The 26,770-nt window shown below is 33.0% G+C and overlaps 1 protein-coding gene across 1 annotated transcript in view; it reads left to right on the top strand.

Moving 5' to 3' along the window:
- Nucleotides 1–6,268: 6,268 nt before the first annotated feature.
- The window catches only part of LOC128670903 (cardioacceleratory peptide receptor-like), a 90,922-nt gene continuing 70,420 nt past the window's right edge, over nucleotides 6,269–26,770 (top strand). Inside the window, exon 1 of the mRNA XM_053746921.1 lies at nucleotides 6,269–6,547. The gene's annotated coding sequence lies outside the window, so the exon portion shown is untranslated. The remainder of the gene's footprint in view (nucleotides 6,548–26,770) is intronic.

The following is a 26,770-nucleotide window of genomic DNA, read 5'->3' as shown; positions in this document are numbered from 1 at the left end:
TGTGTTAGCGAAGCTTTGGGTCCTGTTGAAACAACGTGGGAGTCCTTCGTATACATTGGTGTTTATTTGACACCTACTCTGCAACGTACTTACGTTGCAGAGTAGGTTAAATATACTTATATTTAACTTGGAATATATTAAATTACACCTTTCGCTTGGAGCTGAGCGTTCGGTGGGAATTTCGGGAATAATTTAGTACGCATGTTTATCGAAATTTACGCTTAAAAAATTCGCATGTATCAATAAGATCATGGCAATAATTAAGATGTATATGATGTCGACCCTTATTTGTCTCATCTCTGCATGTTCTGGTTTCGTTCGGGGTTGTGGCGCCGTGGAGCCCTTAGCGTAAAAAAACACTTGAAAGTTTTAACATTACGGTTGTGATTTTACAACCGGCCGCCTGCTTGACGTCAACCCTCCTTTGGATTATTGTTGTTGCCTATTAGATTGCCTAAGTTGTGTGTCCCTTAAATCTCAATCAAAAAGCTTGTAGTTTGTAGCTTTCGGAGTTTTGTAGTACTTACCTGAGGATACCTGATACACCTATTTTTGAAGTACTCTTACTAACAATGATCATTGCTGTTGGCGTAAAAGAGCGTAGGTATTCAAACTTACAAGTTTCTAGAAATATGCACAGATACAAACATATTATTTATTAGATTGGTGGGTTCCACTTGTCACCATACCGATAAGTTTTACTGGCTTCCTCTATACATGCTCTCCGGTTTTGGGTGTGTATAAAAGTGATAAAGCGCCAGTGATAAAAATATAATTTAACTTAAAGTGTGCTTTAACTTTTTAATGAATAACGGGTTTATTCTTTTAAATGCCAAACGTTACGACTACCTAAAATAAAATAAGTACATTTGTGTGTAAATTATATTTTGTCCACATATCTTTGTATCGTCTTTGCCTTTGTAATATCTGCTTCTCGCTATTTTATGTTCACGAAAGTGATATTCCAAATGTTTTGTGAAGGTGTAACGAATCGTAGCCAATTTTGTAAAATGTCGCCATTTATGGAGCGTGTTCTTGAGACGACGTGAGTTCTGTTTGAAGACATAATAATATGGAGTCTCCTTTCGTTTGCAATAAATAATGTAATAAATCGGTTTTGTAACAACAAAAGTCTATTGCTACATTAGGCTGGACACAAAACTCCTAGGCACCAAACACACGGTTACTGTATAGCTATTGAACAAATTCTTCACGTTTGACGCTGAGTACAGCAGTCTGTCTATAAAGAGAACGAATTGGTAACGAAGAAAATTTTTTGTCATTTCAATAAAAAAAAAAGGGGTAATCAAGATTGGTTGATAATCATTCAGTGTTACCAGCCAAGAGGCCATGCCATTTATCTTCTACTCTGTATAAAAAAAACCATTTGATTTTTTACAGAGATTATAAGAAATTATGTTCGTTTGAAATATAATTTTCTTGTTGTTTCTCTCTCTTTCTTCTAGATGTGATATTTGACACCTACTGTTATACAGGGTTACTTTTGGGTTAGGTTATTTTCATTCTTTTATACCCAAAGTGGTGTAACAAAAAATACGGGTTTCCTTAAATTTGATAAAGATTAAGTATGTTTAATTCGCGTACTGACTAAAAAGTAACCCTGTATACATATAGTATTCTTGTAATGGCAAGCAAGAGAAGACTTTTTACTTTATTTTATTATTTATTTATTACCTGTAGCCTAGCAGCCTCCCCCGACTTTCCTCAAGTAAAAACATAATAAATTAATCACCAAAACTATGAACATCCGTGCAGCAGTTTTTGAGTTTATCGCGAACAGTTATGTTTTGTAATATCTAAGGATATAATATTTGACATGTAAATAAAAACAATTACACAAATTGTTCTGACCTTAATAATATGCCTTTGCCTATTCTCTTCCTTCCTGCCTTCTATAGACTCCACTGGCTATTAAAAATGGAAAAGAACTAATAGGCTATATTGCTACTAAAGTAGCCTCAAGGCGCAGTAGTGTTTTCCAAGACATTGATTCATTACGCAGGCCTGACGCCGCTGTGCTTGGAGGATGGCGAATTGTCACGGAATCACAATTCGTAACATTATTTGTCTAATCCCCGGGGAAGCATTACTCACTCAACGCAGGAGTTTTCCGATCAATGAAGAAACTTGATTAGAGTTTTTGAGAAATTTCTCATAATTTTTGACGAACTTTATGCGAAGATAAAATATACTAGACCACTCGGAAGCTCCCATCCAAACATAGAATTAATTGAAAATACATTTTAGTATGTCTGTATGTATGTGTATATGTTCGTAACGTATCGTAACGTAACGTATAAATTTTAAACCGTAGGTCTGATTTAAACCGTTGGTCTCTGATGAAATTTAAAAGGTACCTATGTAGAACCTGTCAATAGAATGTTTAAGTTCGTGTTGCAACAAAATCGGTTAAGTTGTTTTTGAAATGTTCACAATTTAGTAAAAAATTATTGTTTGATGTATGAAGTATGAAGTTCGCTGCGAACAACTAGATATCCTGTTATCGTGTCCCAACTATTCCACGTCTGACACGAGCTAGAAGTTAGCCACATATTTTTCGAAAATTATATAATTTTAGCCATTCCGATTCGACACGAAAAAGAAGAAATATTCCGAAAATCTATTTTAATATAATTTTAAAGGCATCCACGTATGTACGTGCAAGAGACGCCTACCTACAGGATATAAAACATGTAAGTTTATGTGAAATATATTTATTAGTCTTCTAAAACACTAGATAATTTACTTGAGGTCAGAATTTTTTTTTATATCCATGTCAAACATTATCAGAAAGAGAAACAATACCATTTATGAACATCCACAATCAAGATAAATTAAGTAATTAAAATGTTGTTACATGCATATATACATAATTATCAAGCCTTTCTGTGGGGTAGGGTGGGCTGGGGTTTAAGGAGAGACAAGGAATCACTTGCCACATGACAATGTAGTAAGTAATTTTTGAAAAAGTGGGTCAAACATTTATATAAGTCCTTGTGTATAATCCATTCACGTACTCGTAAATAGGTTTGCAAGATTATTATTTCCTAGCAAAAGTTCTACGCATCGAAATTGTGACGCAAACTGTTATTCCAAATGCACAAGTAAATAAAGATATTGGATAATAATAGTATATTTACATCAGAAGTATTTGGGGAAACAAAGAATGCTTGACTTTTAGCATAACAAAGAAATAAATAAAATGAAAATAAATTAATCTATACTATTTACTAAAATATTACAGCCGCAGATTATACTCGCGTCTCTGAAACTGATGATTATTGTTTTTAGTTTCTATCTTCAGTTTTTGGTACTTATATGATTATATTACGCGGATCCTGGGCTTTATGGCGTCACGACTGTTAATGCAGCCGTGATCATTTGAGGATGAGAAAGAGAGATAAAAACACATTCTACTTCCTGTGATCCCCTACTGTACTACAAATATACATATTACAATTTTCATACCTTGCTGGTTAGCTAAATTTATAGTTAGGATAACAAGCAAGGTATGAAAAATTTATAAACAACTTGCTACATTCAGCCTAAATTTATGATTTAGGCTTGATTTATTTAAGCTAAAACTCTATGATACAGTTCATTTCCTGTCGATGTCTTAAGCAGGTATAAAGGTATAACGTGCAGGTACAGTGCGCGTTTGGCAAGTCCTAATATCGTCTAAAAATATGCATATTTCTTTGAAAACACTTATGATAATTGATTATGATATTATCTAACCAAATTTTCATTATTCTCACGTTCGCACGATGTAAATCCGTAACTAAACTGGGTAATATGCAAATAAAACGATGTAGCGACCTTTTTGTGGCCATTCGGTGAATTTTGAATAGACACGGATCGAACCCCCAAAGTGATCCCCTGGGATCCGATACAAGGGATAAAAGATAGTCCTTCCCTTTGAGTCCACAGGGGTATTTAGAGTTGCACCGTCATTTTATGGCGCCTTTGAGGACGGAGTTCGTACGTCAGATGATTTTTATTTGAGTTTATTGGTGTGACAATTAATCAACAATTTACTCAGCAGCTTTAATATGTAAGGCAGCTAAACGACGGTAAACTGTATGTATAACAATTAACGCTTGCTTCAATTTTCACATGTTTGTCTATTTATTTATGATAGACTAGCTGCGCCCGGGGCTTCGCTCCCATGTCTATTTTGAGTTAAAAAATATTCTATGTGTCAATCAGATTGGTTATATTCTACCCGTGTACTAAATTTCATAACAATCGTACAGTACAATTTGCGTGATAGAGTAACAAACATACATCTTCGCGAACTTGGTCTGGCGATGGTTAAGATCTTCCTTCCGTGATCGAAAGGTCCCAGGTTCGAAACCTACTCACCCATCTGACTCATGTATACCTAGTATCTAGTTTTCATAGTCCACTTGCTTCCGGTGAAGGAAAAACATAATGAGGAAACCTGCTTATTGGTGGATAGTTTAGTCCACTAAAGTGTGTCCGACAACTCCGCTAGATGGCGGGGCAAGTAGTCGTAAAAGTAATGTCAGACGCCTTTAGGCGACATGAATAAAATCTGGCAACAGTGTTAGCAATAACACACTCGATATGATGATGATTGAGTTTAATTTGTTCAACAAACAACCACACAAAAGGTTCCCCAATTTCTCAATCTAATTGTCATTCTTCTTTGAATGATCTATATAGCTGATTTATTATAATGAACAATTCTAATTTATGTCGCCGTCTGTCATCAAAAATTAAAACGAAAATATGTATTTTACAAATAGTTATTATATGTTTTACGAATGAAAACTGTTAGTTAATGGTTACCAAAATTTTTATTTATTTATTATTTATTTATTTATTTATTTATTTATTTATTTATTTATTTATTTATTTATTTATTTATTTATTTATTTATTTATTTATTTATTTATTTATTTATTTATTTATTTATTTATTTATTTATTTATTTATTTATTTATTTATTTATTTATTTATTTATTTATTTATTTATTTATTCATACAACTACCATAACAGGTATACACCTAATGCGATAGTGCAGACTTATATACTATTAATTACAACACATAACAAATGACAAATAAAATAACTTTTGTGAATTCACTCAAGGCGCACGAGAATATGTCGACTCGCTCATGGACCATATTAATGGTTTTAATACCTCGCGTAAAAGCCATTTTGGCCAGCAGATTAGTCCTCGCGGCGGGCACCACCACCAGCGGCGGACGTATCCGTCCTCCGACCCACGTATCCGTCCGGAATGCAAAAAGTTCAAAAGTTGAAGCAGACCTGGCTCCTGCACTCTGCCGCGCAGAATCTTAAAGATATGTGTAGCGAGTGAGTGAGCTGTCTTCTAACCTAGAGCTTGTTATAGCCAACCATTCCCAAAACGAAAAGTGTAGGGTACATCAGCGGGTAGTAAGGGTACACTTACCATAGTGTTTCCAGTAAATATGTCTCAGAAACTTGTTCTGAATGCGTTCTAGCATGGTGACATATTTATCCTCATGAGGCGCCCATACCACCTACTTTCCAGTTGGCTCCTCACCAGCGCGTTATACAATGCCTTGACTGTGGCAATATTGGTGAAGTCTCTCACTTGTCTAAGCTCACTTGTTCCAAAACGTCAATGAATCTCTAAAAATAACTTAAAAAAGGAAAATGTTTATTATTTTACAATCACTTGGCAATGTAAACTTTGCGAATAAATCACGATATTTCTTGTTTTGACAGACAGAATGTTTGTATTTTCATTCGCTCAAAAGCTGAGTCGTGGGATAAACAATGGACGTCATTTCTTTTGTTGAAGTTTACATAAAAAAAATGAGTTTTTAGCTATGAAACTCACGAAATTTTACAAATTAATGCCATATCGAAAAAAAAAATCTATTTTTCCTCAACTGAGATTATAATAAATAAATTAATAAATGGACAACACATAACAGCTAGTAAGTTTTGATACTCATTTATTGTAAGAAAGAACCGAAAAAAAATATTATGCAATTTATCATCAACTTTATAAAATCCTTGCCCTTTGGTATTTCAAAATTATTCATTCAATTTGATTGGCAGCAAAATAACACTTAATCTCAGGAATTAAATGACACTTCGTCTTAATTAATGATAACACTAAAGTAAACTTGTTCAAAGCTCTTTAAAGCTCTGATTGACTGACAATGTTGCAAAAATCGCGCGAAATGATGCGAATCGCGTCGACCCTACATTTGTTAACGGAACGCGGTAGGGAACGCGCGCTTCGTTGGTACGCGAAACGCAAGCGTATTACGGAACGTATTCGAAAAAGAAATTAAAAAGAAAAATATTGGAATAAACTTTTTAAAATGTTTGCGAACGATGTGACTTGAATTAAAATTGTATAGTTTTAAATTGTGTTCCATGTTTGAAAGCAGAAAAAGAGTTTGACAAACTTTACAGTGACGTTTTGTTTCAAAGGTTTTCTTTAGTGATTTTTTTTATGTGCACATGGCTGAAGAATAAAATAAAAACGAGCTACTTGTAAGTAAATTTACTTTGTAGTTTGTAGATAATAATCTTATGAGCATTATGAGTTGAATTCCTTGGAATATATTGCCAAGCGCAGCCATTTTTAGCATATAAATAACATTATAATAATTATGTGGTTATGATTTTGCCTTGGTGAATATCCTATTATGTCGTTAATATTCAAATGTGTTAATCGATGGACATAAAATTGAACATACATTTTTATATGCTCTTGCCTTATATGTAAAAGTACATTTTAAATTTAAGAAGTAGGTAACACATGCTTTACTTTATTTCATGTAAGTAGATGAAATTAAAAATATATATAAATATATAAAATTTATATTAAAACACGCGTTTCAAAAAAATGCTTGTTCCAAATATTATAAAATAAAAAATAAAATTATTTTATGATTTCGTAAGTATTCTCTTTTAAAATTGCATTCACAAATCTGTGGACTGTCTGTTTGTCCATTTTGTTTTGTAAAAATTACCTATAACAAATAAATATATTTAAAGATAAATGCAGACCTAATCACATGAAAACTTTTTAAATGCTAGCTTGATTAGGTACTATTTCTTTGACACTGTTTTCTATAATTAGCATTAACATTTGCATAGATTAAATAATGCATTACATAGCTAACCTGTTTGAATTAGTTATACATTCAGTTAATGTGTTAATTAATTGACGCCTCATTTTAAATTGACGTAATGCTTTAATATAAGAATGTTTAAATTTAGAAATAAAATAGTGCAGTGTTTATTTTTAGTATTACAGGATGACATTATATAAATTGGCAATATTTTGTCTACATGCTCAGTCCATGATTCTGAACAACTTTTTGTATGGGAGTAACTTCGAAAGCGCGAAAAAAATATCAACTGTTCTATACAAAATTAAATACTTGTGGAAAATGTATGGATCAGCTGATTTTTTTCTCGCGATTTCAATGTTGCTTCCATACGAAAAGTTGTTCAGTGCCATCGACTGAGCATGTAGGTAAAATAATGACAATGTATAAGAAATCACCCTGTATAGAAAAGTTCAAAAAATATATTTATTTTTAGTCTGTTGATTATTTTTATTATTATTACTCATGAACATACTATTTCTCAAAAAAAAAAACAATCCAACCATCTGTTTTTTGACGTGGTGAAATGAAACCGAATTACTGTTACTTCCGAAATCTATTTATTTCCATAAGATTACACGTGAAACTAAGTCAAAGAGCAAAGACTATGAAAAATCGGATAAAACTGTATAGTAGTTGTGAACAAAAATAGAAAAAGAGGACAAGCGCAAGTCGACTCGCCCATGAAGTGTTCCGCAGAAGCTTAAATATTAATACTGAGAGCAGCAAATTATATTTCGCCCGCAATTTTATTTTTTATGTTAATTCATATTGTTTGTATAAATTAAGAAGTTTTTGCGATTTTTGGAATTATGTTTCAAATAAAAATTGCTGACCATATCTAGATCTAACTAATCTTTTGTTAAAAGTGTTAATTTATTTTTATTTTTTACGCTCTCATTTTAACAAGTTTTTTTTTTTACAAAAATGTCATTTTTGGCACAAGCTTTTATTGTCGTCAGAGAGATGTTATGGCATGTAACGCCTGACAAAAAACCCATATCTGTGCTGTAATTTAAGGAGTTCCCACGACATGATGCGCCATGACTTATCATGGTCACGCTAATCATAATATTGTTTTGGAAACTGAAGCGACTTGGGAAATTTCAACTCTGTACTGGAAGTAGGTGATATCTAACTTGAAAGATTTGTTTACAGACAGACAACGGGACAGGTGAAACTAAATAAAAGCTTGTAAAATTTAAAAGCAATAGGAATGGAGAATATATTTTACCATTTCAGAACTCCTTCGAACAAAAAAAAAACAAAGTTATCTAAATAGCATTATTAAGGTTCTGTTTTTATTGAGTACAGAGGGGTTAGTGCGGGTTAGCATTTCACTTCTCACCATCGAATCGATTCGAAGTGAGACGCAGCGAACCAATGACATGGCCGTGTGGTTGTTGTTGCGTCACAATGGCGTAATGTGATTGGTCCGCTGTGTCCTGCTATGCTAACCTGCACTTCGCCCACTGAACCCTAAAAATAGTAAAAACTCGTTATCCTACCCAATGAGTTGGCAAAATCGTGCCGAATCGGTAACATTGTCCAACGCATTTCAAACACAAACAAAATATTGCGCAGCCGACTGGACATCTATATTCCATACTAATCTGACAAAGGTTGAATCAACATACGAGTAACTATGTGCAGAATGTCAGTATTCATTTTCATCTACTCCAAATAGTTGGGATACTTGAAAACAATATATTTCCACCTTATAGCTTCTTCGTCACTCTTTCTTAACATGCAATCCTTACATTCGTAGCTGTGCCTAAAGACCAAGTGTTCTCGTAATAAATTAACCAATAAATTTTAAATATTTGTATCTCTTTGGGATAGCTATTGTTGGTTATCAGCTGTTATGGCTGTGTGTTTTAATCACCTTGTACATCCAAGGTATGCAGCTTCTTTATGACATATGTAAATATACTTTTAAAATACAGTTCATACTTATCTGATGTCAAGAAGTGAACTATCATTCGATAGTTTCATTCGAAAAAGGCCATACTATATCGATAGGCCTATCGATAGTATCGCACTGTGATGATGATTAGGCAATAGATAGTATTGTTGTGCAATATTAGATGTATTAACGATACTATCTACAGTATCGATAGTATTATACTATTGCATATTCTCAAACTATCTATAGTCAAACGAAACGCAGTCGATAGTTGACTATCGAGCGGCAACATTGAACTCAACATCTGCATTATATGAGTAGACGCCGTATGCACCGGGTCCGGATGTATCGGATCTATAAAGATATCTTGGTATTTGCAGCGTCTCCGTCTGGTCGTCATGTTATTAGCAGTTATCGCGAACATTTTAGCGCGGACGGAAAATTCAGAAGTGGGATGGGCTTGTCCAATTTTAAGTTTACCTTACATTACAACCACACTGAGGGTACAACATTCATTAGATTATTCATTACCTCAGTTGAGAATTTTCCCAGTTTCTTCAGAGCATTGGAGTCCAGGGTTCACTTTTCTACTCTTCGTCTCCCGTCCGTCCCGGCCGTCGGGATGTCTAGTGTAAGACATTGGCACGCATATCATTCTTGACGACATCAAGCCAGCATTTCTTAGGCTTGCCTTCTGCCAGGCTGGAGCGGCATAGCCAGATATTAATTTGTTCTCTAAGTAATTTCGATTATTAACTACTAATACAAGAGTGAAACGAACCAATAGGTTTTGAGAGCTATAGGTTATTGTTAGATATTAAGTAGTAATATAGTTTTTAGGTTCTCGCCACATAATATCCTACTACGGCTACGTGCTATACGACAGAATCTTGAATAAATCATTAGTACATAAATCTTTTTTTCGAGTCGAAATAGCAGACAAAAGATATTATATTAGACCATAGAGTAAATGACAACACGCAAGCAAGAGAGAGATATTTAATAGAAAACTTTCAACAATTTTCTTTCCCTCATTATCAACAGCGAAAAGATTTTTAAAAGACAAATGTCCACAGCATCGCTCTCACCGTGTTACACAGAATAGTCCCCTGGGTAATTTCTCTGCGACGTTCTGTCTGCGCCGTCAGGTGGCGGTCGTAAAATATGCTTTATTTCAACCAAGTTGTGTTATGGCGATTAAAAAGTTTTCGAGCTGTGATAAATCAGAGAAATGTTATGACACTGGATGTAATGAAAGGATGGCTTTTTGCAAATTGTATCGGTGTTATGAAAAAAATATATTTAATTTTCATTTTGGTACAGTGGACGGCATGTCAAGTTGTCAAGTTACCCGGCATAAATCTTTATGCCGCGGTAATAAGGGCGAATTTGGATTGAGCTTGAGTACCTTGATGTATTGTTTCGTACTATTATAGCTGACAATAGATTTTTGATCACATCCTACTGGAATCGCATAGTTTCTAGAAAAAAAGTATCATATGTGTTAGTCTAAGGAATCAACTTCCGCGGCATTCGCAGTTTGGAGAATCAGACAACTGACGGACGTGCTAGATTAGTTTACTTTAGTTATTTTCATAGCTTAATGTCCTATGGGATACTACTTTGGGGGAGTGCTAGCACCATTAACACTATTTTCATTTTACAAAAAAGAGCAATCCGTGCTATATATGGTTTGAGGAGAAGGGATTCCCTTAGAGATTTTTTTAAAGATATTAATATTTTAACTTTACCCTCTCAATACATATTTGTCAACATTATGCATGTCCGGAAAAATTTAAACTTATTTTAAAAAGTTTAAATTTTTGATGATTACACTGATAGAGCCTTACGTAATAAAGATAAATTGTCTGTCCCCGGGCATCGGTTGGCCAAAGTTAGAACGTCTTTTGTTGGGAACTGTATCCGTTTTTATAACAAATTGCTTAAATGGATTCTTGATTTGCCGGACAAAAAATTTAGAAATTATATAAAAGAAGTACTTTGTAAAAAGGCATATTACAAGTCTGATGATTATGTGAACGACAATAATGTCTGGCCCAAGCATGGTGCAGTATCCTCATAACATATGTAATTGATTTATGACATTATTACGTACGTTTTGTACATTTAGCTTTTTATTTATATATATATTTTGTGTGACAATTTTCAATAATTTTATTGGAAATACATATTTTATTTTATTTATTTATTCAAATTTTGACATTTTTATAATGATGTCAATTCGTCCTCCTAATTTTTAATATATATATATAAGACCTATATTTGTTAATTGACGTCCTTGGAGAAAAGGCCGCGGTGAAGTTTGTAGCGCCGCTTCTTCTTCACTTGCGCTTTGGAAGCCGGCAGTAGACTTAGTTTAAGTAATTTTTTTGACGTCAATAAGTGATGTATGTCATCCTAAATTGAATAAAGAATTTTGAATTTGAATTTGAACTATGGTAATATCAAATTTCATAAAAATTAGTCTAGCCGTTTGAACGTGAACAAGTAACAAACATACACACAAACTTTCACTTTTATAATATGAGTGGTATTGTATATATAAACAAGCTTATAATTTTTATTTCTTGTAACATTGTAATATGCAATACATATTTTTTGTCATAATTTATGTAGACTCATGGATCTGTAAACTGTAATCAGTTTCAATATAAATATTGAAATGAAATATCAGTTATTTGAATATAATATCGAATTTTATAATCATTAATCTCGATACGAAAATGGTTTCTTCGAACAACCAATTAAGTACATCAGTCGGAAAATGTGATTATTCACAATCACAATATACATTTATTTTTATTTTTATCTATGAACATGTCAAAACATAAAAGACCCGAAGCGTGGGCAGCGTTTTCTGATAAACATCATTACAGATTATACTTAATCTCTGAGATATACGAAATCTGTTGGATAATTTGATATACGAGGTAATCGATTTTTGGTTATGTTCATTAATGTCGTTATGAAAAAAGTGTATCCCAACTTATATTATAAATGCGAAAGTAAGTTTGTTACCTCTTCACGCATTATCTACTGGACCGATTGCTATGAAATTTGGTACACGGGTAGAAAATAACTTGGAATAACACATAGGGTATTTTTTATCCCAAAATTCTCACGGGAGCGAAGCCGCCAGGCGCAGCTAATATACATATATAATCCTAACTAATATTATAAATGCGGAAGTAAGTTTTTTGTTTGTTAGGAACCCCTTCATGCTCTATCTACTCAATAAATCTTCTAGAAATTATGCATACACATATAGTTTGAAGTACCTACGGAGAAAGACATAGGGTACCGCTGAATATAGGGTCGAAGCTGATCTGTGATGATAGATTTATTCAGTTATTGAATAAATAAATAAATAAATAAAGTATTAATTCTTAATAGGTATTCAATCACAACCCTAATTAACTTTTGTTTCAGTTACAATTCGAAATACCTGAAGGGGTTTAGAAAAAATTTTAAATTTACAAAATTAAATGCAAAGCGTATCATATTGATTATTCAAACAAAATAGTTTATAGCTGCTTCGCCACATAATTTTAAACTTAATCAAAGTAGGTATGAAGTACTTGTTAATTTAGTGTATCAAAGCACTTGTTAATTTAGTGCCAATTAGAGTTCACTTTTAATTATGACAGAGGGTAATGAACTAAACTTTTGGTAATTTCCGAATGGCACATTCAAAAGTATATCATTTATTTTAATAAGCCATTATATTTTAAGAAAAATAAAAATATTTTTGACATTGACAACTTTATAATAAAAGGACGGGACCGGATCGGAATGGCAAAGCAAGTTAAGGCAAGTTTATTACAATGGATTAGATCGGAATTAAAAAAAAATTGGCAATGGATCGTTTTAGTGGATCATAACGGAATAACTCGAGAAAAGTTACTACTATTAAAAAAAAATCAGTAATGACCTACCTACGGACCTACTTTTATATATGTTTATTTTACAAGCAGCTGAAAATATTCCTTTATAAAATCGTCTAAACTGATTAATTAATTTATTTGTTATTTAAATACAACGGTACTGTATGTACCCTATGAAATTATTTATAAAAGAAAGAAAAGAAAAATCGTATAACAATATGACATAAAAAAAAAACATTATTGTATTTTTAATACAATCAAGTCGACTCACATTCGTCATTCTCGCAAAACCGCAAACAACTCCTGATCAAGCGTCTTACATCCATCAGCGAACACATCACACTCAGCTTCCTGGTTCAGGAATGCGTTGAGATCCGCTGGCATGCGGCACAGCGGTGACTGTGTATGGGATACAGTGCGTGTGAGTGGTGTTGCGAACAGTTTTCGAGGTTGATTGATATTGAAGCTAATAATAAACACGATAACACTCATTCAGTTCTCTTATTTTTATGCTCGTACCGCCTACGCCCGAAACGTTTAACCTAAGTGAACCCAAGGTTACAAAAAACTAATGCATCCAAAAATATACCGGAAGCAACGGTTACCTATAAAACCTATGCTCGAATTAATTATAGAATACAAAGGGCTGTAACTTAGAGTAGCTTTTATATAGAACGCGCAATCAAGCATTAGATCTACATTGATACTATTATTATGGTACATTTCTACATGTATTATAAGTTTTCTTTCTTTAAAAAAATCACATCTGGATTTGTTAACGACGACTTCGGTGGCGCAGTGGTAAAGTGCAATTGCCTCTGAACCGAGAGGTCTCGAGGATGGAAAATGATCTTTTTCTGATTGGCCCGGGTCTTGGATGGATCTATAGGTTTATCTGTATTTGTTATAAAATATAGTTGAGTTAGTATCCCATAACACAAGTCTCGAACTTACTTTGGGGCTAGTTCAATCTGTGTGATTTACCCTAATATATTTATTTATTAGGGGAATTTTATTCACAAGCGGCTGAAAATAATATTGTTGTAAGCCCTATTTTTCCCTTTAAGAAAATCATTTTACCTTCCAAAAATTGATGCCATATACCTTTTTTTCTTATTTAAGGCCGAAACTAACGAAAAATTTGCATATATTTTAGACGATTTTGCATATTTTTAATTACTACATGGCAAGTTACCAAGTTCACATATAACGATTAAAATAAAACAGAAATATCCTTTGATTCTATCATAAACAGCTTATGGTATAACTTTTCGTTACAAACAAATTTGTAAAATAACAAGACACGGTTATTTAGTAAATACACAGCTCGTGCTCTACATCATATATAAGGTTTCCATTAATACTAAGGTTGAAAATAAATTTTCATTGTCCTCAGTTTCAGGGCTGCGCCCTTGATTCTTTCAATAAGGATTTAATAAATTAACAACCTTAATCCGTCCCTTTATTTGGGTAACTTTATTGTGATCATTGTTTGACCTTTTTGCTCGACTCTTAAATCCAGCAAGATACCTTTAGGCGACTTGAATTCTTACACGAGTGTTAGCAATAACACACTCAATAATATGAAAAACCTAACTAAGCTAAGAAACTTTGTTTTGATGTATTTCCTTTTGTATTGATGTATACACTTTTTAGTGATATCAATAAATCTATCGTCTATATTCTATATCTTTACATATTATAAAACAAAGTTCTCTACCGCGTCTGTCTGTTCGCGGTAAACTCAAAAACTATTGCACGGATTTTCATGCGGTTTTCACTAATAGATAGTGCGCTTCCTGAGGAAGGTTTAGGTGTATAATTTATGTTTTAACCCGAGCGAAACCGAGGCGGGCCGCTGGTATCAAACATAGAATAGACGTCACATATCGACCACCCAGATTAGTCTGGTCGTAGTCCTATCCTAGTAGTATTATAATTGCGAAAGTTTGTGAGGATGTATGTTTTGTTTTGTTTTTGTGGATGTATGTTCTCTTTCCCGCAAAATCGATTGGACGGCTTGTTATGAAAATTGGTACATGGAAGTATTTACGTAGAATATAACTGGAATACATAGGTTACTTTTTATATATACTTACTTATTATATTAGTCCCGGAGTGCAGCTAGCTTATCACGAAATCTCAAAAACGAATAGGCCAATTAAGATGAAATTTGGAAGACAGATTGTGACTAAGAGACGTCTGCTAAGAAAAGATTTTTGGAAATTTCAGCCCTAAGGGGGTGAACGTGGGCGAAGCTGCGGACTAAAACTAGTACAATGTTAAGTTTCAAAAATAACTTTTTGTGAAACACTTGACCTATAATGAAAGCCTACTCTTTAGAAGCATAGGCAATAAAAACATAGATATATGTATATACGTCATGTATATATTGTCTTAATTGATGCTTTATCCCTTTGACGACAGTAATATACCTAATTGTGGCTCCCTTTTGTTGTTACGATCTCGTAAACAGTTCACGTTTTGTGGTTGTGACGAACGAACACTTCTCTATGTACCTACTTACTATACGGGCTCAGTGAACCAAAATTAGTTTTGGCCTATAACATATTTCTAATTCTTCTCTATTCCATTTAGAATAATATACCTACGTCATCACTTATTGACGTCAAAAAACTTTACTGAGGACTTTTAATGCGAAGAACTATGTGTGAACTTTGTGACTATTTAAGGCCCAAGCATGGTGCAGTATCCTCATAACATATGTAATTTATTTATGACATTATTACGTACGTTTTATACATTTAGTTTACGTATATATATTGTGTGACAATTTATGATATTATTATGAAATACAACATTTATTTTATTTATTCATTCAAATTTTGACATTTTTAATAATGATGTAAATTCGTCCTCCTAATTTTTAATACATGTATAAGACCTATATTTGTTAATTAACGTCCTTGGAGAAAAGGCTGCGGTGAAGTTTGTTGCGCCGCTTCTTCATCACCTGCGCTTTGGAAGCCGGCAGTAGACTTGGTTTAAGTAATTTTTTGACGTCAATAAGTGATGTATATCATCCTAAATTGAATAAAGAATTTTGAATTTGAAAAACGGTAGATGAAAAAGTAAAAAAAAAAAATAAGTATGCTATAGATAAAATAGATATATTTAAGACCATTATATAGGTAATTCATAGACTGTAACAATGTTGCTGGACAATCGAACATTTAAAGTTGATTGGAAAGTCCATTTTAACAAAATAATGAAATAAAAACAAACTCAAACATTATAAAAAACAAAAAATGTAAACAACTTTTATTAAGAAGTTATTAATATAAACGCAGTATTTAAGGTATGTATCTGGCGAACAAACATAGCACGTTTTTCGCTAATATAGGTATATAGGTATTACGTAGACTATCATTTAGTATGGAGTGATTGAACGAAACCAAAAATGTGTGATTTTATTTTTGTCATGTCATATTTTCCGATAGAATTAAAGTGAAAAGTTGATAGTATAAATTAACTTCATGATTTTACCATCGACTAGACTATATGAACACATCTAAGGAAATAAAATTGCGTGTTTTGCGCACTTGTCACATTGAAACTGTTCAAATGCGGGTCAGAAAATAATTAATCAAAATCATTTAAAGAGTTTCAAAGGTTCGATTTAATGATTCTTTGTTGAAACCGTTTTCCCCTTTTATTTAATTTTTTCAATAATTTTCACAAAATTGATATACAATTATATACAAATGGTGTAATTAACGCCAAAATATCATTTGCCAGTCAACTACCTATTAAACTCAATATATCGTGATTTAGCATATATTTATTTCTAAATACAAATATGAGAATATGTTATAACAAGATAAGTACTTAAATTCTAAATTCTCAGGATGAAATAAAAAAAAAATCCCACCCACAGTATTTCATATAAAGCAAATTAATTTTCTTTTCATTTATTTAACTAACCTAAGTAGTTTCGAACATAGGTTTAAGGTGATTTTTATGTAGAAAATTCCTTACGCAGGAAAAATAATTATGATATTCAGTATGCTCTTAAAAATATATATAATCATAGAAAACCATGATTTTGATATTCCATGCTAAATTGTTTTAATGTTTTTAAAAAAACTTCTTGATTTTATCATCATTTGTTGTTAAAATGTTTAAAAAAAACGTCTGTTGTTGTACCCCACAGCTGGGCACAAGCGTCCGTCTTCCAAAAACCTGTATTATTAAAAACAATTTAATTATAGAATTTTACAAAGCCTTGCAAAAAAAACATTTAATTACAGAATAACCCAACAAGGACCATTTATCTAAGAAGACAATTTTCTTTTTAAACTATCAAGGAATCTAAGCGTTCTATCTTGAACCATTAATAATGTATTTCAAGTATTATTCATTTGCCTTTTTGTTCAGGTTGACTTGGGTGACTTGATTGATGAAGGATATAACGAATTTTCTCTTTTTATGTAAAATTTAATGATATTAATGATGGATATATAGATTTATAATAGCGCAGGATTCACCAGTGGTCGAGTGACCGATCTTCATTCACGTGATACTGACTGATAACCACAAAGTAGAATTAACAATAATGTTCTTAGCGAGTGTGTTATCGCTAATACTGGTGTCAGATTTTATTAAAGTCGCCTAAAGGCATCTGACATGACTTACGACTACTCGCCGCCATCTAGTGGCAGGTAGTCGCATACATACTAGTGAACTAAACTGTCCACCAGTGTGCAGGTTTAATTAGGAATTAACAATAAAAACACAAAATTATATTAATTTCAACTAAAACTATAACTTTATTTTTAAGTTATAGTTTCAAAAATATTAATAAATTAAAAATATCTAAAGGAACCAATAATTAACATCTGAAAATAAAAATCATCGGAATAATTCCAGCCGATTCGGACCAACATCACATGTTGCGTATCTTGATGCCGTTTTGACGTCAATATTCTGTCAATAAATAAATATATTACGACAAATCACACAGATTGAGCTAGCACCAAAGTAAGTTCGAGACTTGTGTTATGGGATGTTCAATATCTGGCGATATCCCTTATCTAAGCAGAACTTTGTTAAGTGTAACTGAAGAAGCGCTCTAAGCTATCATTAGGCTGTGTAACTTATGGCCATTCTCATATCTGGACCCGGAAATAAGAGGAGAATTTTTCTCATTAGTTGAAAGACTCCGGTTCAAGGTCAAAGGTCAGAGGATTATATTCCCTTTGACGCGATGAATCCTTTTATTTATGAGGTACAGACAATCACGTGTCAAGTTGTCCATGGATCTATATGCGGCGGTGATAGCGGCCATTTCCAATGAACTTGGGTGTTTGATGTGTTGACTGTACGCTCATATGATTGATGATAGTAGTCTGTGCTTCACAAAGTTGACACGTAATTTTTTGTAGAGTAACTACTTATTTACTCTACAAAAAATTACGTGTTAATACAGTTACTACTGATTCTTAAATTTTTATTTATTTAAATATTATCAAAATACAAAATAGAATATCCTATATCAGACAACCATTGGGTCATACAATACACTATACTTAAAGTAGGCCCTATTTAATAGGTCACATTTAATTTTGACATCTGTCATCCTATAGCTAGAACTGTCAAAAAATATCTTCTTTTTTACTTCATGTACAAAAGAACTTATTATTTTTTACTTATTATTTCTTTAAATAATATTTTAATGGTTTAAAGTTTTTGTAGTTTTGATTTTGGATCAATAAACATTGTGTGGCCTTCGCGCCCTCCGTTATAAGGTTACATTTATGAATTTTGACGAAGTGTCAAATGTGAATATTGGTCCTACTTCTATTCCCTTCTCATATCGTGACCATACCATCGAAGCTAATTAGTTTTTATTTTTTCTGTAATTTGTGTTAACTTCAAACTTTATTTTGTGCAATACACTGTTACTTACTTGTAATTAAAATTTATTGTTCTTTCGCCACTGGAAGAAATTTCTGTAGAAATAAGTAGTAACTTTGTAGTTACTTTCCTATTTGTACGTTATATATTTACACTAACATTTTGTGTATATAAATAGATACATGATACTAATATCATGTATCTATATATGTACACCGTAGTATGATTTTGTTAAGGCAGGGTAATGCAGACATTAGAAGTGGTACTTTTTAATTTTGAATTAATTGATTTATTTGTTTGTTTGAATGTTTAAATTGAGTTGAATTTATCCATTCAATGGAATATTTGTAATATTAGAGAGGCGCCAGTTTGTTGTTTTTTTTTAAGTCAATTGGAATTTGGAATATAATGAGGCAGCAGATTATTATTAGTTGATATGACTGTCAAGTTAATAGGTATTCGGGTTATAAACCCGAATACTTATCATTTAGGTGCATATAATATGATATCGTTATATTAATTCATTAACCAATATCGTATTAAATTCATCGAATTAATAATATTTAACTGAAAAATTAAATTAACTTATTCAGAAGCTGCTTGTTAACTGAAAAACTAATCCAAATCCTTGCGCCTTTTTTTCAGGCGTGACTATATCGAAATGACGCAGATTTTATTTTAAGATTTTAATTAAAAATGTTGCCGACTCCTCACATTAGTATTCACTGGAGCTACCAAATATCTACAAAAAAAAAACAAAAGGTTTGTCTATTACTGGTTCCTTTTCGAAATAAAACCTCCTTTTGTTTCAATAAGATAACGCTAACTTTATTAAAACGGGTGCCCGCGACAAGATTACGAGTGTTTTGGGTTTCTTGAACCTTCAGCAACATTTCAAAGAATTGAAAACTGTTCATTTTCATTACCACTAGTACTATTTTTTTGGAAATCTTTTGTTTAAATCATTATTTTAGGTTTTATCCTTCTTTACACTGATTCCGATCAAAATTAAGTATATTTGATGAATTCGCATTCCATGTATAGATTTTCACTTTCTACAATTGCTAGGTATTTACAATTATTGTGGTGTACATAAATGGTTAAGGATAGATAGTAATTAAACGTATGATAGACTAATAGTAGACTGTCATTGTAGATCTAAGGCTATAGAAAACTTAAAAATTACTATTCGCAGATCATAACCATAAATAAATAATGAAAAAATAATAAAAAAAACTTAAATAACAAACTGACAACATGAAAACTAAAGCTGTCATATATATTTTCTCTATACGATCCAAAGTTACCACTGTCATGTTGTATATAGTGCAATAAACTTTACTTTAATTAATTATATAATATTAATGGTCAGTGGTCAAGAGCACTGTCCCGGATAGACAGGGGCGCGGGTTCAATTCCCGCTTGATTCCAGAATATTTTAATCTCATTATTATTTTCAAAAATAAATTAAAAAATCCATTTTAAACATTAATGTTGTTTTCTCTTCAATTAGGTAGACGCCCGAAACATTTCCAGACATATTACAAAAAGAACCATAAATACGGCGTGATACTTTCTGAGCTATTTCCATTATTAAATATCGTTTGAGAGCTGCTTCTTATCCGGCGTTTTAGGTGAGTGATTAAAGCGGCAAGACAGCGCGACGCAGTGCAATTCGACAATATCTATTACTTGACTGGCACTTGTTACTTACTAACGTCGGTTCAAAATTCAAATTCAAAATTCAAATCGTTTATTCAGAAATTAGACCTTCACAGGCACTTTTTATCGTCAATTTTTATATTTATAGTTATTTCTCACAAGCTACAAACTACTGGCATTTCGGAACGACCACTGCTGAGAAGAAATGCCGAAAGAAACTCATTTGAACAGTGTTGGTCCCTATCATGCCAAATCGGCTTACCATTATTGTTTCTAATAATATATAAAAGTACATAATGTACATAGTCAAAAGGTATATCAAAACAGGTTATGATTGTGATAATATATATATATATATATATATATATATATATATATATATATATAGAGAAACGAAATGACCAGTTCCCTCTGGCAGCACCCGTTCACGAGTTGACGCATGGGACAACCATCGCGTAGCTCAACCATAATAGAGGGAACCTCACGACCCGGTCCACGACGCCACTACCAGATTGACCATTTGAGTGAGCATGACACACTCGATTCGGTTACAAATTAATGCATACATTTTACTTGTAGCAAATGTAGTCATGCACACAGCGTTAGATTTAGAAATATCAGGATCATGCAGCATTACGTCGCACACGTAGGAAGCTAGATTAAGTGTATAAGTTTTGATTGATATCAAAACAACTTTTTCTAGTCTAATTAACTGTAAGCTAAGTTTGTATTTTTCGTTTTCTATTATTTACGTCGAAGTACTTAATTCGGATTTATAAGATAAAGTTTACACGAAATAAATTGTAAGTGAAAAAGTCACTTCATTTCTTAACTTTGAAATTGAGATAAACATCTTTTTTTATAATCTTTCAGGTTATTAGACAACCGGTAACTAAATATTAGTAAGTTTGGAAACATTAGCCCGTGAACCAGATGAAAAAATATCTATTCGAACACTGCCAAGATCTGTTACCTACTAATTTATTTATGTTAGAAACATTTAGTATTAGCACATTCAAAACTTATCATAAAATTGTAATCTGACCGATGAACTAACTGCTAGATAAATCTGCTTCATTTAATTGCCCAGTTAGCCTATACTTCCTTCTTCTTCTTGATCTTATCCCACTCATGTGCGGTCGGCACAGTATGTAAGTTCCTTCCATTTCGTTCTGTCATTTGCCATATCCATTGATACTCCTTTCCTGTTCATACTATCCTTGACACACTCCATCCATTTCTTCTTAGGTCTTCCTCTATTCCTTTACTTCCATCATTAATGGGCTTTGAGTGATGAGATTTTCAGTAAGCGAGCTCGACGCTGTTTTGTTGGCAAGGTAAAGCATGTAGACGAAGGACGTATATTCCAGCAAACGTGACTTTGATGGATGGAAGCAGCGTCGCATAGGTACGGCCTGCGGCCTGTATTCGGCTCAGCAGTTCGTTTCAGCAGTTTTCCGAGCTGGCTGGGTGTGGTGCATATGTTCATGTTCTTCTTAAAATATGCCCGTACCAGCCTAACCTATAACTATGTAATTTCCCATTAACTGGTGCTACTTTCATACTTCCTCTTATATACTCATTCCTTATTTTATCTAATCTAGTTAGCCCTATACTTGTGAAACATTTTTAACGCTATCTGTTCGATATCTTGGCTATCACATAATTTATCAGCAAGCGTCGAAACAGACTCTTAATCTATACTATTATTATAAAGATGTAAGCGTTTGTGTGTTTGAGGCGGTTAATCTCCGAAAATAACGAACCGATTTCAATAATTCTTTTACAATTAAAAAGGTACATTATCCAAGATTGCTATAGGCTACATTTTATCTCAAAATTCCCACGGGAGCGAAGCCCCGAGCAACATCTAGTATCATATAATGTAGGTCACAAACCATCGATTGTATAAAGAAGCCATTTGATTTCCTCAAACGTCATCAATGCACCATCTATTTTATTGGATACCCCATTTGGACCAAGATTCTTCGTTTTATCGCTATTTTGGGTCATTTATAGTATCGAAAATTACATCTATAACATGAAACTCTTGCGTTACTGAGTGACTGACTGACTGACTGACTGACTGACTGACTGACTGACTGACTGACTGACAGACAACGTACAACCGAAACTACTGGGTGTAGGAACTTTTATATGAAAGTTTTACACCGTTGAAGTTAGTGACTTGAAAATTTGGATTTTAGTTGTCTACAAAAAATTAAAGAACACGTGTTTTAAGTTATTCTGAATATTAACCCTCAACCCCTTCAAAAGGGGGGTGAAAAATTGTATGGGACTTAATACAATTTTCAAGATAAAAAGCTGAAAATTAGTAAATATACTCTTCATCATTTTTCTTAAGGAATGCCCGAGATTTTACTATAAAATTCACGCGGGCGAAGCCGCGGGCAAAAGCTAATACATTATATCTAAAATTATTTCAGTACTACTTCTGTCCTATACAGTGAAATTTTTGGGGACAAATATTTATACATAAAGGGATAATAAATAATTAATCTGTCCTATATCATTAATTAAGTTTAGGATTCAATCATAGATAAAAGTTGATAAATATATTGGATTCAATCAAGATCGGTCCAGTCGTTTTTCAATATTCGTTACGAAGATAAAAAAAAATATCTTTACCATCATGAGTATAGAAGTATAGATGCAAAAGTTCATTAAACCCAAAATATCATTTTTTACACGCATTTTAACAAATGTTCGACCGAGTGGTTATTGTGCAATGAACTTTTGAAATTATGACATGAAAAAATGTTTTAAAATTTCAGAGCAATTTTGCTGTTCAAAATCTTGTTCACCTCAAAAGTTTAATGTCAGTTCACAGTTAGCTTTATACATGTTATAATTTTAATATTCATTACGAAACGATGCAGAAAATATTGTGGGTTTTGCAACAAAGTTGATGTGATGTCTGCCTGTGATCGCCGTGTTCGAATCTTTACTGTAGTGTATAATATGAATTATACTAGTTTTCATTGACCATTGTGACGACCTCGGTGGCGCAGTGGTAAAGTTCTTGCCACTGGACCGAGAGGTCCCGGGTTCGTTCCCCTGTCGGGTCACAATGGAAAATGATCTTTTTCTGATTGGCCCGGGTCTTGGAAGTTTATCTATATATGTATTTGTTATATTTGTAATTAAATATAATATATTATTGACCACCACTTGCTTCCAGGTATGGACCTACTATATTATATGTACGCCATTTTGTCTAAACCATTATGTCAGCGCGCGCAGGTTAAAATCAACTTTAAATTTGACGGTGCAACTCACCCTAAATGGTGTTAGTTGGATTTTAATCCTTAGGTAGGTATATATTATAAAACAAATCTCTGCCGCGTCTGTCTGTCTGTTTACAAATTTAAAAACTAGTGCACGGATTTTGATGCGGTTTTCACCAGGACAATTTTTTATCCGAGCGAAGTCGGACCGAAACTGATTTTATATTATCGATACCAGCTTACGAGTACATTGTAAGATTTTTCTTGGGGTGAAAAAATCTCGGATAAATTCGTCAAATTACGCAATGTATATTCGTACACGTTGACATTTGTCTGAGTTCGCCGATGGTGTGAGGGAGCTGTCAGATGACTTTAGGCGACTTGAAAAAATCTTACACCGATTTGCAGTGAGAGTCCGGACCCCATTGCTTTATTGCGCTCCGTCATCCGACATCCGTCGCTAATTCAACGCAGAATAACGCAAAAATTGTACCTATCATAAATTTTGGAGGGCGGCGCGGGACCCCGAATAGTATGGAGTTTTGACGTACATTGACGCACGTCAGTGACAAATACACTAAGCAACATTTGACGCGCAACATATCACTCTATCTCACGCATTACCATTGACTCGAGTGAAACAGCACATAGTCGATCTCACTCATGCAAATTGTAATGAAAAGGAAAGAACGATACTGTGTGTATACGATATTGCGCGTCAAACGTTCCCTAGTATATCTGTGACTTTATACAAAACAACGGAGTCGCAACGCGCTGTGTCGCAACGGAGCAATCGGGCTCAGTACACTCGTGGTGAAAGTACTTTTGAAATAAACAGAAAAGGTCAATCCAGTCCAATTAAAACATGCACACTTTCATTCCGTAGTCGGTTAAACAAAACACAAGACCCAGTTTCTATTTAATAACGCGTGGGCCGACCATTTTAAATTTCTCTAGCAAGTTTAAACGTGTTGCGAAAAGAATTAAAATGTTCGCCGAGAATTCCATAAAAGAATTAAACTTAAGGTGACATCATTGTGAAGAAACACACATGCAAAACTTTCGAAGCCCGCACGCTAAAACTGTTTTTTTTTTGTTTCAATTAAAAAGTTAAATTCATCAATCATCAATCTAAACGTCCCCACTGATAGGGCACTGGCCTTCCTTACGCATGGATAAGGAGTTTGGGCCATAATCCACAACGCGGTCCCATAACGGATTTAATTAAAAATTTCAATTAATGAAGAAAAAGTCTTGGAGTCATACTGATATAATTGTATTTTTAAATTAATTGGCAAATACAATTTTGAGGTTTCAATCGTAGACCGATCAAAATTTTGATTCAAATCTCAAAATCTTCTATCGCATCTCCGTTTTAGATTGGATAATATTTTTGTGATAATAGTTCACGTTGCACGAATCGTGTTTCTGCACCGACCAAATATATTTAATTGATGAAGATTAAAGTTATATTTGATAGGACATGTAATTGTTATAAAAATAAAACACATCTAAATTTGTTGTGTCGCCTTAAATTAATTTAACTTGGTCCGTTTTATACAAGTTTCAGTGTGATTTTAGTTCACGTATTGTTTATTAATAGTCTACTTTCTTCCTCACAGAGGTTTCCTGACAACAAAAGACGTCAAAGCCTGGATCTGTATTATATTGACACATAAAAATGCCGAGCACCAAAGATTTATCTTAAATTTAAAATTTTCTATAGAAAATCTTTGAAGCGAGAAAAATGAAATTCCTTATGAGTGACATTGTGTTTATATAATATTATGGCTTAGAAAATACGACACGACGGATACTTAAGACTTTTGGGAATAATTTTATAACAATTGCAACATAAGCCTGACCGGGAATTATCTCAGATGGGAGAGAGAAATAGAAATATCACATTCACTCATTTTCGCGTGATCCCGTTTGCATTCAGGGCTATGACGCTGCGAAGCCAATATTTTGTATGTTATGCGTTAGTTCTTGATAATTAAAGTTAACCTGAAAGTGGACTGGAGCAACCCACTCTTAGAAGAGATGGCGATTCCGTTAAGTCATTCTCAAGTAACGCCCTTTAAGTTTTCGTTATAAGTTTTAACTTATCACAACTTATGATACAGTGGAGGCTGACAATTCCGATCCTTTAGTTCTCAGTAATTACAACTGAAAAGCGAGCTAAACTACTTTACTAGTTTTGTGGTCATTACTTATAAGTTTTGTGGTGTAACATTATTCATTCGCTAAAGTAGAAAAAATTACTAAATAAAATAAATTTACCTGCTATATGTAATTTATTTAGGTTATAGTCTTAACAGTCACGGACACAATACATACAAATCGTTATAACAAAATGTAATCGTGTGAGTAAGGCGAATTAACTTTCAAAATTATTATAAACTCACGATTTACGTGGCAGCTGACATGAACCCTTTTTACAAGCTTTTAATTAACTTGCAATGTAAATATGTAGGTATGTCCCTATGTCTCGGGTTAAATCTTCCAAATAAATTTGAACGCAGACATGACCCAGATATATCTTCAACCGATTGAGCTGAAATTTTATACAAAAGTTTAGTTTGGATTACGATGCACTAATTATGGTGATGGTTCCCAAAATATATAAATATTTAAATTCAAAATATACGTATGAAATTTAACGTGGTTTTCGAGATTCGTGGCCAAAAAAAGAATCGGATAATATAGATAGACCGATGTCGAAACGATCCAGATCCCATTGTGAACAATCTTCACCAATACGACTACGACAATACGAAGAAGACTAAAGTTTTTACATTTTCCAAATTGGAAAAACTGTCCATAGCGCCGAAAGATTATCCCGAAGTGGAATTGAAAATGAATTGAAAAGTTAAAATGTTTTTATCTCGAAAAATATATTATTATCTCCATAAATAATATTTACAGGGGCGTTCATAAATCCTTTTGCACTATTCATAGAATTTCAAGAAGTGGCCCTCAGACCACACGCACATATATAA

The sequence above is a fragment of the Plodia interpunctella genome, chromosome 6 (assembly GCF_027563975.2).
Source record: "Plodia interpunctella isolate USDA-ARS_2022_Savannah chromosome 6, ilPloInte3.2, whole genome shotgun sequence".
Taxonomy (NCBI): Eukaryota; Metazoa; Arthropoda; class Insecta; order Lepidoptera; family Pyralidae; genus Plodia; species Plodia interpunctella.
The sequence above is the reverse complement of the archived record's forward strand: the minus strand, read 5'-3'. Positions and strand labels throughout refer to the sequence as shown.